At 30.3% G+C, this 18,269-nt stretch overlaps 1 pseudogene; it reads left to right on the plus strand.

Annotated features, from left to right (window-relative positions):
* The window catches only part of LOC113376741, a 35,042-nt pseudogene that overhangs the window by 1,096 nt on the left and 15,677 nt on the right, over positions 1-18,269 (plus strand).

An 18,269-nucleotide genomic window follows, 5' to 3' on the forward strand; every position in this document is an offset into this window, starting at 1 on the left:
TCCGTATATATAAATAAAAGTTTTTTAATTTTTTTTTTACTGTTGACGTTTTGGACCTAAGTAGGTTCCATCTTCAGGACAAACAAAAAATATACTTTAGATATATATATATATATATATATATGTGTATATATATATACGTTTCCATAACCTAATTCTTTCCATTTTCGATCGCCACATGTTTTATAGAATAATTGTTTGAAATGATTTCATCAAATTGTGAAACACGATTTGAATTCCAATATTGTTTAAATTGTGCAACTTCCTAATGAACAAATCATTCAACGGTTAAAGATTGTTTTCGAAGATAACAAATTATGATGGATAATTAGAATAAAATCGATCAGTAACTGGGAATTTTTGTTCAGAATTTGTTGTAAATGGAAATTGGTTTTTTGATTGTTGAAAATAGTGGTAATGGTTATTTGTATTATTTTGATTGGATGTAGTGCATTAACAAAAAATATTTTTTTTGTATATAAATACGTTATATATACCGCTGCGAATTAGTAAAAATTAAAAAAAAATATTAATTTAATTTTAAAGTGCGTTTGGATGTTTTTATTTTTCTTTGTTTGTTGTTTACTTATAAAATTTACAAGTTTTTTCTCTTTCTCTTTCTCTCTCTCTTTCTCCCCCCCATTCTCTCTCTCTCTCACCATCTCTCTCTCTCTAAATATATAGATAAAGTTGCTCTTGGGCATCCATCAAGTAATTAAAAAACAGTTTTATTGAAGAAAAATGTTTCTATTATGAAAACATACGTTTCGGGTCTTGATTTGACCTATCTTCAGTGCATACAAATAAATTGAAAAAAAAATACAAAAAAAACACACGAAAATTGCACGAAAAAAATATGAAACACAAATTGATAAACGTCGAGTTAGGATAAATTTTAAATTTTAAAATTTATCCTTAAATTTTAAAAATTAAAAATAGAAATAAATAATATATTTTATTACAAAAAAGCTAATTCCAAACGAAACATGTTGTCAGCTTGGACTTTCTGTAACAAGTCAATATATATATATATATATATATATATATATATATATATATATATATATATGTTTGAAGTATTTTGCAGCCCAATCGTCGAATCAAAAGAGGATTAAAATAGAAAATTTTATTCCATTAAACGTTTCGACACTCTATGTGTGTCATCATTCAGTAATCTAAAAAACAATTACATAAATACAAAAGTTGATAATAAATATAAATACATCAAAAGGAGACAATTATATACATACAAAACCAGGAAAAACAGAAAATATTAAATAAAATTTAATAAATATTCTTTAATTTTTTCTGTGTTTTTTCCTGGTTTGGTATGTATATAATTTTCTCTTTTTTATATTTTTATATTTAATATCAACTATTGTTATTTACTACAAAGGTAATAAAAAGCTAAAAAAGTTTTTTAAAACTTTTTAATTTACAGTCGACGTTTCGGACTAAGTAGGTTCCATCTTCAGGACATCTGTCAAGAAACATGATCTTGATTAGATAAACAAACAATATACTTTAGATATATATATATATATATATATATATATATATATATATATATATATATAGATATATATATAAAGCGAGAGGGTTTTCACTTGTTACACAAACTCCAAACGGACAACATGCTTCGTTTGGAAAAAGCATTTTTTATAAAAAATGTATTGTTTATTTTTATTTTTATTTTACAATTATTTAAAATTTCTTCTCAATTTAAAATTTTTTTTCATTTTATTTCTTTATTAATTTTCGAATACTGTTCATTATAAAAATTCATTTTATATTTATTGAATGAAACACGATTTGAATTCCAACATTGTTTAAATTGTGCAACTTCTTAATGAACAATTCATTCAACAGTTAAAGATTGTTTTCAAAGATAATAAATTATGATGGATAATTAGAATAAAATCAATCAGTAACTGGGAATTTTTGTTAAAAATTTATTGTAAATGGAATTGATTTTTTGATTGCTAAAAATAGTGATAACGGTAATTTATATTATCTTTTTTGATACAGGGCACTTAATATTTTTTCTATATAAATACATTAATTAAAATTGAAATAAGTAGTAAATGTGACTATATAGTATTTTTTGTTAAAATGTTACTATTTTTTTGTTGTGTGTTGTTACTTTTAAAAATTTCAAAGTTTATAAATTCTCTCTGTCTCTCTCTCTCTCTCTCTCTCTCTCTCTCTATATATATATATATATATATATATATATATATATATATATATATTGAAATGTTTATTTGTTGAAAGAAAAAGCAACTAATAATTAACTATTTATTATGTACGTTTCGACATTATGTGTGCCATCATTTAGCATACTTAACAAATTCTAAAAAATATTTTACAATGTTTCAAAAAATAACATTTCTAGAAGATATAACAAATAAGGAAAGATAAACCAAACCAGAAACAAATACAACACTAATTTTTTTAAAGATATCATTTTATGAAAATACTAACCAATTTTTTTTTAATTACTATATTTTTTACAACTGCTAAATAATTAAGGTCTAGTAACAGTAATGAACAATTATATAAAGTTAATAAAAAGAGCACGAAATAAGGGGTAGAATTTTCAATAAAATGATATCTGTAGTATGTTGTTTTAATATAAAATAAAAGCTAATAATAATAATAATAAAATTAATAAGTAAATCAAGTAAAATTTCTGAATAAAAATAATACTAGAAAAACAATAAAGTAGAATAAAAAAAATAATAAACTAAATGTTCTAAACATAAAAATTTTTAAGTCTAAATTTAAAAATAATCTGAAGTATATATATATATATATTAGCAGGGATAAATATATACTTATAATTATATTTATTAGCATAATTAAAATATATAAACAGTGTAATATACACTTCGTACTCTTCGGCTTGCAATTTTTGGCAATGTTTAATAGACTTGTAAAATAAAATTTAATTGGTGTGAATAACGTGGATACACTACAAAATCATATTATATGACTTCTAGTCTCATCTGGTTTCCAATAATGTTTTTCAAATTTTATGCATTGTTTTTGCATGTTTATTACAAAACTTTTGAATATTGTTGATGCCCTATTTAATAATTTAATATTAATTCATTTAAGAACTTTAATATTTAAACGAAAGTATTTACACCATAAGATTAAGTTAAATATAATATTAACACATTAGTCGCCGTGTCAGTCATATATGTCTGACGATAAGAAGGTCAACATGATCCATGGTCATACATATATTTATTTATTCATTTTTTATTTATTCATAAGCAAGCCGTAATTAATAATAATAAATATTATTTCAGGCTCTTGTCAAGCTTATTCATAATTAATATTTAAAGGAAACTAATTTTATAATATTCATAGTAGTTGCACGATTTTCGCTCCAAATTCATCATATTAAAGTCTATTAGACCACCAGTCTAAGCCCAAAATTCTTGCACAAGGTTGAAAGTTATACTGATTTAAAACCGTAAAAATTAAATTAATAAAATAGCAATAAGAAACTATCAAAATTATATAAACATAAATATAATTAAATTTATTTATAAATTATCATAAACATTTGGTAGAAGTTAGAAGAAAAGTTTTAATATTGGGCCATTTCAGTCTTATATGTATGGCATGGAAATAGTGTTTTTCACGAAATTTTGGCAAAAAAAATTTTGGCAAATACATCTTTAACTAAATTATCTAATAAAGTTACCAATGTGAAATTTTTTCTCATATTATTGTGCCGATTAACGTGTTAATATTGTATGCTATCAACTCATTGCGATTACGAGTTAAAAATGAATGAAATAAAAATATTCATCCCAATCGAAAAATATACGTGGAAAAATAATTCGTGTCGAATATACAAATGCTTTTAAAGCGCATAAAAGTTCACCTAACAAGATATAAGTTATCTTCTATTCATTGTAAACTAGTTCAGTCAGAGAGGGTAGTTGAACTACAATGAAATAGAAACCGCCAGGTGCACAGATTTCAGTAGAAACGAGGATCTTGGACAGAATGCCCATCTATACAAAGTAGAATATTATTGTTACAACTAGTGCGGCGCATTAAGGCAAATTGCTGGAACTTCCCGTACCAAAAATTATTATTTTTTTAAAAACGATTAACATTTTTTAAAAAAAAATTACTTCGAAAAAATTAGATTTTTGAGAAACTCTAAATTTGACAAAAAATTATTTTTTTTGGAAAAAAAAAAAATTTTTTTTTGAAAAAAATGTTTTCTTTATTTTGACATATTTTGGAAATTTTGAACTTTTTTTCAAAGCAATCGTTCTGCTTTGACTGCATAGAGACAAAACGTCAAAGCGCGTAAGCGCCGCGTCGCCGTCTAACGGATAAACATTGGTACAGAACCCATAGGAATGTAAACAAAATGTAAACTTATGGTTAAAATCTCTATAAAATATCTGATAATTTGATGTGCATATGTCTAATGATCATTTTTGACCGCCAAATGGCATTTTTTTTAAACTTTTTCATTAGATCTCCGAAACCGCTAAACCTGTCTTAATGAAAATTTGATCAATTCTTCATCTTGTTAATACAAGTAAAATGTTTTTTGAGTTATTGAAATCGGACGCTCCAGTTTTCTTAAAAACTGGGTTACCGTTTTTGACACTTTTTGCCCCGTATCTTCGGAACGGCTAGGCCTGCCTTCGCCAAAAACTAATCAGCACGTCTCCGTATCAATACGAATCGAATGTTTTTTTAATTACTCAAATCGCTTCATCCGTGTTCCCGAAATCGTCGACGAAAATTTCTATCCGAACACACACACATACACACACACACATACATCCATTTTTTCTAAGGTATGCCAAAATGTTCAGAAGGTTTTGTAAGGTAAAGATATACAAAAATTTTCATTTTCGATTTTTTTGCGATTACTATAACGTGCCCTACGGGAAATTAATAACACATTTGATTTTTTACTATATGCAATTCTAAAGAAATATTGCAGTTTTAATACTTCAATAGTTTAATTATAATTATAAGGTTGCGCAATGATTGTGCAATCGTTACCGTAATGAAATCGACCAAAAATTTAAATGAGTTAATTAATTTTCATTTTAAATTTTATGATTGATTAGAGGTATGAGATTTCAATCAGAGGCTCCAGGTTCGACACCCACCAGTCTGATGTCAAGCAGTAGTAACATTGGTTTTCACTCAAAAATATACGTTACTAGTGATGTGTGGCATCGTGCCTTCAGGCAAATTGCTGGAACTTCGTAACGAAATGTTCCAGGAATATTAAATGTTCTCAAATAAATTATTTTAAATACTCTTACATTGTCTAATATTTATTTATAAGAATCATATAAACTGAATTACAAAGTTAAAATTATTCATTTAAAGTATATACATGAGGTCTAGAACTTTATCTAAAATTCAAATTAAAATCTGCATTTTTTCGATATATAAAAACAAAAATTTTTTGAAACGAAATTTTTTTTCTAAAAGCAACTATTTGGTCATAAAAAGCAGAAAGTGTTTTGAATCATTCAAATCGGATGCTTAGTACTCTCAAAACCTGCCGTTTTTTGCATATTTGGCTCCGTATCTCCGAAACGGCTGAACCTGCCTTTGCCAAAAACTAATCACTTCTTCTCCCAATCATTACAAATTGAATGTTTTTTTGATCATTCAAATCGGATACTTCGTTCTCTCAAAAACTCGATTTCTATTTTCTGCACTCTTTGGTTCTTATCTCCGAAACGGCTGAACTAATCAGCACGTCTTCCTATCAATAGGAATCGAATGTTTTTTGAATCATTCAAATCGGTTGATTCATGCGCCCGAAAACGTGGACGAAAAAATGCGGACATACAAAACACACACACATCCAGTTTTTCTGAGGTATGCCAAAATGTTCAGAAACCTCTGAAACGTGAAGACATGCAAAAACTTTTATTTTCGATTTTCGGCTCATTACTATAATTTACCCTACGGGAAGTTAAAATATGTTTTCAAGTGAAAATAACCCTTACATGACATTGCTGCATCAATGACTAAACTTAGTAAATAAAGTAATTATAATAATAAACATTCATCACATAGAGATAGGACAAATATTGGGTTGCCATTTATAAAACCGACGTAGTTAGTTACGTCAAATCAATCCAGCAGCTTTTAATGCAATCTGTTCAAATAATATATAAAAATAAAAAAAATAACAAAAAATATTATATATGAAAAATATGCTATCTCTGAATAAAATCTTGCAATCTTTTTATCAATCGATGAGTATTAAGTTAATTTAATTGGAGTCTTCTAAATTTTTTGATAATTAGAATGTTAAGGAATTTTAATCGTTACCCCATTAGATTAGTCAAAAAATCAGAAAGAGCAAGTCAAGTAGTCAAAAACGATTTAATACAATTTATTTACATTTTAAGTTTTTTTAGAAGACAAGACTGGAAAACCGAGTCAACTTGCGAAAGACTTGCTTTTCTCAAATATCTCTAGTAGACTTAAGGGAGTATTCCAATGTCGAGACATGAAGTTTAGGTCATTTTTAAATCATCTTAAAAATAGGCAATACATTTTTTTTACTATTATTATTTTTATAATTTATTTATCAATGTTACAAGAGTACAGAAAAAAAGTAAAAAAGAATGTTGATAATTTTAAAAATTAGCAGTTTTTGAGTTGGGGGGGGTCACAAAAAATTGGCATGTTACCGTGTGCACAATTGCAACCTTAGGAGAGTGTTTGGAAATGAAAAAAGAAGATTATTAATTTATTATGATATCGCAATGACATATACTAGGATTAAGTTAAAAAAAATCCGACAAAATGGCGACTGTTTGAAAAAAAGACCATTTTCTTAGCACTTTTTTGAGTTTCTTGATTTTTTAAAAATAGTAAAAATTGAATAGGATGAGGCTAGAGAGAAGTCTATGAAGAAGATTATCTGAAAATTTCAAGTGAAACGGCCTAGTAGAACTCGAGAAATCGTGGACATCGTATTGAAAAAGATAGTTTTGAGAAAAACGCATTTAAAGTTTTGAAAAAGGATGGAAATCTCCGAAAATAATTTAAATTTAAAAAAACCTCTTACACATATTCTTGAATAGCTAAGCTAAGCTTACACATTTATATTTATATTTTGGATACAGGATTATATTTAGTAATTATAGAAGATAAATTATCTTAATTGAATTAATTACAGTAAAATACAACACTAAAAAAATATTAAGCCTAACATTAGTATTATGCAATGCAATAACTTGAAGAAAAAATGTTATGATATTGAGATAGTTTATTTAAGACTTGTAGATCTTGAGATTTTTCTGATGGTAAAAAATCCTTTTAATATGCGTTATACAATTTTTTTATTTTTTTTATTTTTATTTTATTGGCCTCCTCTTTACAGCATTTTTAGCCACCTACATTATTCATATTATTTTTCATCATATTCTATACAATTCTTACATATATATTTCTTATTCATTCATCATATATATACTATTTCTTCTTATATCCTAATCTCCCTTTTAATTTTCTTTCTACTGATTTTCATTCTTCTTCTTGTTTCTCATTATGCTGTTCTCATCTTCTAAGCTAAACTTCTTTTTTCCTTCTTACTTCTAATACAATTTTTTCTTGTATTCTACAAATTAACAATTCTTAATCTAGTTTAATGTTTTTTTTATATTTTAATTGTGGTATTACTGGAGGTTCGAACCGAATTCCTCCAGCGTGTGAGTCGAGAACGCTACTGTGTGAGCTATTCCCGCCACTATACAATTTTTATTTAAGTTCTAAATCTGGCAAATATTAATTAAAGGCAATATCAAAAAAACAATATCACTTCACAATTGCAATTATTTGTAAATCTCTCGCTGGAGAGATTCGAATACTATAAAACTATTTCACATAATTTTTCATGTTGTATATTTGTTTGTGTTTGTATAGATGTATATGTGTATGAAATTTTATGTAATGTATATTTATTTGTATAATTTTGCTCAATAGCTTATAGAAATTTGTAATTTTTGATTGCTTTTAATAAATATATATAATAAAAAAATCACAATTAAAGAATAACATTTTAAAATATTATTTTACACTTTACTCACTAAAATCACTGAATGCCATTCCAGGCAGCCTCTAGTTATATGGAAATAAAAAAAAATATTTCATTTTTTTTTGTACGATTTTGAATGTTTTGGAAAGAAATATCTTAAATGACTGTATTTTCACACAAAAAGTTTCAACTGTTAATTTGTCATAATCCACAACATTGTCCATTTTTAATGAAGGGGTCAATCTGTTCTGGTTACTGAAAACAATATTTTTTTTACTATTATTGTGAAAAAATAACTTATAATTAGAATTCCATTTTTATCGTCTTTACCAAAAATTTGTAAAATAATGATATGGTATAACACGCGGAAACGATAAAATTATAGCATGCAATTTAGTACAAAATTATATGAATATTACACGAGGGCCTCGAATAGTATTTATTTGATTACATATGTTTACGAAATTTATTATTTGTGATTCAGCTTGGCTTTGCACATAAGACTATATCAATTGTTCTTTATTATTGCGACAAGTATTCTAATGAAGTATCGTCCGGATGTCTATTTCCTTGTTAATAAAAGAATCTTGTGTTTCTTTTAGAAATAAAATCATATATGCGCATTTATAATTTTATACTCGTTATAGTTTTTTCATGATGATTAATTTTGATCTATATCTATATGTATATGTATACATTGTAGGTAATTTTTTTGAAGTTGCGTGCTAAGATGTTCGTTATTAAAACTATCGTTCGTGTCGCAAATTGGATTCATTTGCGAGTGTCTAAATAATAATGCTTCTAATAATAAAACTCAAAGCAAACATTTCATTTGTACATTTATATAGTACTCTTAATAGGTTGTAACTTCTTACAAAATTATCTTTCGGTTTTTGTGAACATGAATTTGCCGAAGACTTCTACCGAAGTTAAGGTTTCAATGGAGTTCATATTTTTTAGATGGTAACCCAATGGTTGATCCATCCATATTTGATGATTTTTGTTATTAGAATTACTCTAATAGGGCTGATTTTTTTATTGGTGCAGCAATGCCGGGCAAGGGCTATTTTCACTTGGAAACATATTGCTATCTATATTTCTAAGTGAAAGTCGTTGTCACTGCTGCCTGACAACAGGCTGCTCGAAGTGGGTATCGAACCCGGGACCTCTGATTCAGGTCCCGTCGCTCTTAACCGCTTACCTACGGGCGAGCTCTCAATGGACAATGATCACCAAACTTACCATAATACAATTTTTAAAAACTTGCGCTGATTTGAATATGGGCTCATACAAACTAATTTTTTTTTGTTTTTTTTTTAAATTTTATTGGCCTCCGCTTTACACCATTTTAGCCACCTGCATAATTCATATTAATTTTCATCATATTCTATACAATTCTTACGTATATATTTCTTATACATTCATCATATATATACTATCTCTTCTTATATCCTAATCTTCCATTCAATTTTCTTTCTTCAATTCCACTCAATTTTCATTCTTCTTCTTGTTTCTCAATATGTTTTTCTCATCTTCCAAACTAAACTTCTTTTTTCCTTCTTACTTCTAATACAATTTTTTCTTGTATTCTACAAATTCACAATTTTTAATCTACTTTAATATTTTATATTTTTAATTCTGGTATTGCTGGAGATGCGAACCGAATTCCTCCAGCGTGTGAGTCGAGAACGCTACTGAGTGAGCTATTCCCGCCACAAATTAAATATTAAAAACGCTTATAAATGCATTCCCTATTATTATTACGTAAGATTTTTTATGTATTTTTTTTTAATTTACTAAAATCTTCATTCATCAATTTCTGGAGCTGGTAATAGGTGATCGGAGTGAGTTTGCGCCAAATATGGCAAAAAATTCTTCCATGATTTTGCATTTTATTTAATTGAATGTTTCGTTTTCTATTATTTCGTAATTCAATTGAAATACTTTTGTGATTCTGTCTTATAGATGTCCTTCAGGATTAGTTTAATAAATATCACCAGTTAAAGTCACAACGTTGCTCGTGCAAAACAGGGTCGCCAAAAAGCTTTGAATTTGAATATAAAGCTTGATTGGAATATTAACTCCCTGCCAATTTTAGGATTTTGAAATATGCATGAAATATATAGGCATATATATAGGTAAATAAAATTTATAGGTAATATTTTGGTTCAGATAACCAACATCCTATATTATATTGGATAAAATTGCTTTGTCACATTTTACATGTTATGTGTACAAGTAATATGTACTTTGTAATTCAAATTTTTTGTTATTATTATAAGTTTTGTTGGTAATGGTATTTTTTCCCACAATCTCATATATCAGCCATTTTTATGTTTTTTTTAAACTATATAAAATAAATTCTCTTTTTTGTCGGCAGCGAAACAAATAACATTAAAATAGACTAGAATATTTTCAAGGAATCGTTTTATTGTGACTAATAGTATTTTGCAATATTATTTACATTGCTATATTCTGTTATTTAGTAAACGTTAATAATATTGGTAAAAAATTAAGTCATTGATTGATTGATGTTTTCGGAAAAAAACGTGAAATGATAAATGTTTTCTGCTCTGAAAGAAACCCCGTTGTTTTTGTTGGACTTTATACCGTTTTTTGTTAAAAAGTTAGGAACTTTTTTCTAATCCCATGTCACGTTTAATTGTATAATTAATATATAATATATACTATAATATACCAAAGTATATAAAATAATAATTTGAAAAAATACCAAATACCACTAAAATATATTCATTCCAAATATCAGCAGAAACTGATTTCTTTTCTTAGAGGTTTTAAATTGATTGATGTTTTTGAAAAAAAACTTGAAATGATAAATCATGTCTGTGAGAAATCCCATTGCCTTTAAAATCATTCACGAACAATAATTATATTCAAGCTAAAATATTTTAAGAACATGTTTAAATTTAAAAAAAAATATTTTGTTTCTAATTGTAATGGTAATGAAATTTATTTATTTAATTTAACTAACAATAAGAGGTTTTACTCGTCGTTAATCGTTAATTCTTGTTACATGGTATTGCCTCTTAATAAATAACGTTATTTATTATTGCCTCACAATAAATAACGTTTATTGTAATATTTTCATTTAAATTTTTCGAAAATAAACCAGAGATTTGAGATGATATAAAAAAATGAACGAAAAAATAATTATTTTTTATGTATATTTTTACATAATATTGAATATTTATTTATAGTCTGATAATATTAGTTGAATACTTATAAAATGAAATGATTCAAAAAATTAAGTAGGGCACCACAATTTTTTTATTAGAATGGCGGGGGGGGGGGCGCTGCGAAAAAGGTTTGAAGCCACTGGGTTATACTATTATTATTTAGTAAATTATATATATATATATAGATATATATATATATATATATATATATATATATATATATATAAAATTTTTTAAACAAACATTTTATTTACAGTAATATAAATAAATTCAAGACATCATAATATTCATTGCACACCTATCTAATGGACCTTAATACAATCATGCATTTATTTAATAAACTATAATCTTTTGGAATTAGTTGTTAATATATGATATTAAAAATAATGGAAAAATTCTAATGTAAAAAAAAACATGAATATAAAATCAAAATCATAATAATGACTGCGTGACGATGTGAAACCATATTTTACGAGCTAATCAGCAAAATATTTAGAACAAAAAAATAATATCTCTTATTTATAAAATTGCGATATCAATTTAGTATCACCGCTATTCACAGATGTCAAAACATATTCTTAAAATATTTTTGCTTGAATCTAACTAATGTTCGTGAATGATTTTTCAATTTAAAACAAAATTGCATAGATAATGTTAAATGTGCACTGTCTGGAAACCAGACATTATTACAACATATATTTATTTTCCTATTTCATAATCGTAAAATCATTTTCTTAAACGTCGTAAACCATTCAATTTGTCCACACGGGAATAGCTCAGTCAGTAGCGTGCCCGACCCCAGGGATACTCAGTTCGAGTCTTGGAACTGACATAGGATTGTCATTTGATTTGTTGGATTGAAATTGAGTAGAATTTGTTTTGTTGATTTGAGATAAAATAGAATTAGAATTTAGAAGATTAAGCAAGGTTAGAAGAAAAAGAAAAATGAAGGAGTCAGCTATAAAGAAAATTGAATTTAGAAGATTAAGCAAGGTTAGAAGAAAAAGAAAAATGAAGGAGTCAGCTATAAAGAAAATTGAATAGTATAGGATATATAAAGATAGTATAAAATTTGAAGAGAAATGTTGTAGGTGTGGCTGAAGTTTCTAAGTAAGCGAGACCAATAAAAAGTAATAACTAGTGAGGTGTATGGCATCGTGCCTTAAGACAAATTGCTGGAACTTCCCGTACCGTAACGAAATGTTCGAGGATTATTAAATGTTTTCAAATAGATTATTATAAATATTGTAACATTGTCTAATATTTATAAGAATTATATAGACTGAATTGCAAAGTTGAAATTATTTGTTTAAAGCATATTAGAACTTTAGTCAGAATTAAAAATAAAATCTGATTTATTTTCGATATACAAAAAAAAATTTCTTTGAAAAAAAAAATTAAAAAAAATCATTTATTTTGTTAAAACAAGCAGAAAGTTCTTTGAATCATTTAAATCGGACGCTTAGTTCTCTCAAAAACTGCCATTTTTAACATTTAGCTCTGTATCTTCGAAATGGCTGGGCCTACCTTTGCCAAAAACTAATAACCACTTCTCCCAATCATTACCAATTGAATGTTTTTTAGATCATTCAAGTCGGATACTCCGTTCTCTCAAAAACTCGATTTCTATATTCTACACTCTTTGCTCTTTATCTCCGTAACTGCTGGACCTGCCTTTGTCAAAAACTAATCAGCACATCTCTCTATCAATAGGAATCGAATGTTTTTTGAACCATTCAAATCGGTTGATCCGTGCGCCCGAAAACGTGACTGAAAAATTGTATCCATACATACATACACACACACACGCATCCATTTTTTCTGAGGTATGCCAAAATGTTCAGAAACCTTCAAAACGTCGTGAAATGTAAAAATTTTCAATCTCGATTTTTGGACGATTACAATAACTTACCCTACGGGAAATTAAAAAAAAAGCTTATTAAACATAATTTAATTTAATTTCTGCTAAATACAAATTTATATTAAATAACTTATTCAAATTGAAATTCCACATTACTTATCGCGGTTTGTGTATTTGAAGAACAGCGCTGATATATATAATTTAATAACATAGCCATCTTCTGTATATGAACCAGTAATTATATTTTGATTTAAATTAGCGAGTGGAAACTTTTTTCCGCGATTAATTTATGTTATGATACGAATAAAATATGTCATGGCCCTAGGCGACTTGCTAAAATATTTTGATGATTATTCTACTTCGCTTCTAGCGAATCGGTTACAGGTATTGTAGTTTTTTTTTCGATGAACTCGAAGTATAAATTTTCCAGAATTATTATTTTAGTGTCGATAAAAAATTTCATGGCTAAATATTACTCGAAATATTGCACAGTAATGATATATTTAATTAACTTGCCAATACTAATTATAAAAACTGATGGAGATTATTCACTATCATTATTGTAGAAGATAGATTGTCATTTGTTTTTCAGTGAAGTGTCAGTGTTTTTGTGAAATAAGTATTAAGTCCGGAATTGATTCTAAATCTTGCCTTTTTAAAGGCACCGGGCTTAATACTTACAAGTTGGATATATATTATTATATCTGTCAAAATTTTAAAGGTGAACGTGCCTTTTGCATACTTTTCTTCCCAAACCCCGGATTGGGGTTGCTAATGGGGAGGAAGTAAGCACCCATTAGCAAGTGCTTTTTCTTTTTTCAAAATTGTGAAGTCTTTTTATATCATTTTTAATAAATTTTAAAATCAGTGCGCAAAACTCTTCAGGAAACAGAATAATTCCCGGGCAGGGGCCTGGGAAAAAATTCAAGATGTCGAACATAAATCAGAAGATGGACGTGCAGACAAGTACTGCACTAAAAAATAAATATGATGCGCTCACGGACCGTACAGATATGGATACTGATAGGGAGAGTGAGGACTACAGGAAAGTAACACGCCGAAAGAGGGCGAAAAAGAACAAGGAGCCTGAGAAAACCATTACTAGGTCGGAACCAACTACCTCAGGCGTCCAAACCGTGACACCCAAAAACACCACCACGAAAGAGGCAAAAATCCCACCGATTATCATAAAAGGTCAAATAGATTTAAAAGCAATTAAATATCTAAGAGAAACATCTAAAACTAATTTTAAATATCAATACCTCCATAATAACCTACACAAAATTTTCACTGACACCGCTATAGAACACGAAAAAATCAAAGACATGTTAAGGGACTGCAATTATCAATTTTATACCTACACAATCAAAGAGGAAATGCCGAAGAAAATAACCATAACCGGTCTACATCCATCAATTACAGAGGCGGAGGTTCATGAAGATCTCCTGTCAAAAGGGATTAAAGCCAGGCAAGTAGTGCAGATAAAGAGGAAAACCTCAGATGGTGGTCAACACAAATTACCTATATACATTGTTCTCCTCGATAAAGACCAGAATATGTCGGAGCTAAAACGAATTACAAATATTGGGGGACATATCTTCTCCTGGGAGGCCTATAGGCCGCAGAATAGAGCGCTGCAGTGCCACAAATGTTTGAACTTTGGTCACACATCGTACACCTGTGACCTAAAGTACAGGTGTATAAAGTGCCTCAATGTGCACGCACCAGGAGCGTGCCAAAAACTACCACATGAGGCACCGATGTGTGTCAATTGCAAAAGCGAACACCCGGCAAATTATTCCAAATGCAGCGCTCTTATTAATTACAAAGAAAAGAAGGAAAGCGACGCTCTCAGGAGAAGACAAGCGTATAGGCCAGCACCAACACCAGTGCCACTGACGAGGAGCTTCTCGTCAGCTGTAAACTCCACCAACAATGGTCCTAACGTCCGACCTGAATATCCTCAACTCCCTATCCCATCGTCACCATACAGATCAATGGTCCAGTCCTCACGAACAATGGTCCAGCCTGCATCATCACAGATCCGGCCTGCACTATCGCAACCACCAACACGGCCTGCCTGCAGCCAACCCGATCCAGACCTCAACACTCCGGAAGGACTCTTTACTGCTATGGGCGAGATCAGGAAGCTATTTGCGGATCCCCAGGTAAAGCAAATTTTCAGTGAGCTATACAAACTGACAAAAACACTTAACACAAACATGACTTATAACGACAAATACACAACAATTTTGAACTTTCTTACTTCATCACCATAAACCAATCGCAAGACTTACAAATAATGCATTTCAATTCAAATGGACTTAAAAACAACGTTGACGAACTGAGACAGACGATAACAAAATACGATCTGGACATAGTACTGATTAACGAGACACACCTAAAACCTACGGACAGACTCTATATCAACAATTACAAAGTTTACAGAAACGACAGACAGACCGACGCACGCGGATGGGGCGGCACTGCGATTTTGATTAAGTCTAACATCAGACACGAGCAAGTGCCAAACCTGACAGCGGGCGGTTCTGAAATAACAGCTATTAATGTATACAAGAGAGGTCAAAAAGTAACCATAATATCGATTTACATCCCGGCAAGCAGACTAGAACATACGGACTTACAAAGACTACTGGACTCGAATAGATTTGTTCTTATGGCAGGAGACTTTAACGCACAACACACAACTTGGAACTGTAACTTCAACAACGCAAACGGAAACAGACTTTACGAATACCTGACCGAATACAACACCACAGACGCACAACTACACTTTCCTGACACGCCGACCAGATACGCCACCGTACAGACGCACCATCACAGTACGATCGATTTGGCATTGACAAAAAATCTACACGTAACATCCGAACCCATAACAAGAACACTTTTCAACTCTGACCATAATCCAGTTTTCATGACCATTTCAGACAGACTAGACGTCGACCAGACCCCCACACGCAAATTTTTAGATTACACCAGAGCCAACTGGCCAATTTTCAGAGACATCATCACAGACAACACACGACACACTATGCCAATCGATACCAACACTGACATTGAGGAGGCTGTAACACACCTTACACTGACAATCACAGACGCCGTACAACAGACTATACCGACACTAGACTCAAGAACAACACCAGCCAACGACTTGCCAGAACACATTTTATTGAAAATACAACTTAAAAATCATATAAAGAAACTGTGGCAACGTACCGGTGACAGACTACTCAAGGAACATGTGAACAGACTGACAAAAATTATTTCCAATGAAATACGTGATCACCGAAACAACACTTGGACCAAAAGACTCGAGAACATAAATACTGACCCACACAAAATTTGGCAGACAGCAAAAAGACTGACGCAAAAACCAACATCCATACCTCCACTCAAATTAACTGACAACAATTACGCAACGACACCAGCAGACAAGGCGGAAATATTGGCAAAAAACTTTGAAAACATACATAAACAAAATGCCAATATGTCAAACGCAGACCTGAAACAAGACGTACACGAGACAATTCAAAACTTCACTGACCTCCACAGGGACAAAGACTTACGAATAGACCCTGCCACAGTTTCTGAAATAAAGACAATAGTTAAAAAATTACCGAACAGAAAAGCACCGGGACCGGACGGACTACAAAACATAATACTTAAACAACTGCCGACAAACGCCTACATTTTACTTACCCGGATAATAAATAGAATAATGACAAAAGGCTGCTTTCCCGCTTCTTGGAAAACCTCCACCATATTTCCAATAGTGAAGCCAAGGAAACAGCCAGACATACCACAGAACTACAGACCGATCAGCCTCCTCAACACAATGAGTAAGGTAGCCGAAAAGGTACTACTCAAAAGACTTAACAAACACATAAGACACAACAAAATCATACCTGACACACAATACGGCTTCAAAGAACGACACTCCACACTACACCCACTGACAAAACTCATAGAAAATACTGTTCTCAATTTTAACAGACGAAACCATACCGGATTGGTGTTGCTTGATTTCGAGAAGGCGTTTGACACCATCTGGATGGACGGACTTATACATAAACTCATACAACTGAATTTTCCACCATACATTACAAGAACATTACACTCATACCTCTCAGACCGTAACTTTACCGTACAAGTAGACAACGGACTTTCGACGGTTAAACAAGTGACGGCGGGAGTACCGCAGGGCTCGATCCTGGGACCGTCACTGTTTAACGTCTACATTCACGACATACCCACTGACGCCGACACCACCTTACTGACGTTTGCTGACGACACTGCCATATACAAATCATCACGATCACCGACGCTACTGACTACAAAGATACAGACACACATAGACAAGCTGACGAAATATACTGACAAATGGCAGATCAAGATAAATCCGCAAAAGACGGAGGCAATTTTATTTACTAAGAGCCGAAATGCCATGACTAGACTGACTGACTTAGACAAAATTAAAGTATTAAACTGTGAAGTTGAGTGGTCCAAAGATGTCAAATATCTTGGTGTGACCCTGGACCATAGACTCAGCTTCACAAAACATATTAATACGAAAATTGGACAGGCTTACGGGATGTTAAATCTACTGAGACCTCTCTTGAACCACAACGGCCCGCTAAGCGTGAAGAACAAGCGAACACTTTACTTGACACTGATAAGACCGATACTGACATACGGCGCTCCGGCATGGAACGCGACGACTAAGACTAACTTACGGAAACTACAGACATTACAAAATAAGACACTACGACTTGTACTCAACAAAATAAGGGACCCACTGACTAGACATTACTACTCTTCAAAATACATACACAAACAGACTGACGTACCGACAATACTCGACTACATAAAAAAGCTCACTGAGAATTTTTATCTAAAATGTGGGGATCATCCTAATATGAACATCGCGGGCCTCGGCCAATACACAAGAGATGATATTTGGTATGGCAATCACGCCATGCCAAAATATATACTGATCGACCCATAGCGGCAATTGAAACTTGGCTCGACGCAAATATTCTCCCTCAAAGTGAATAAATCTTTTTTTGTTTTTCTCCTTTTTGAGTTATTATGTGTTATTATAAATAGTGCTAAGTGATTTTTTTTGGGG

This window comes from Ctenocephalides felis, unplaced genomic scaffold, assembly GCF_003426905.1.
Source record: "Ctenocephalides felis isolate EL2017-DRISC unplaced genomic scaffold, ASM342690v1 CF-g0.4_SCAFFOLD_01886, whole genome shotgun sequence".
Taxonomy (NCBI): domain Eukaryota; kingdom Metazoa; phylum Arthropoda; class Insecta; order Siphonaptera; family Pulicidae; genus Ctenocephalides; species Ctenocephalides felis.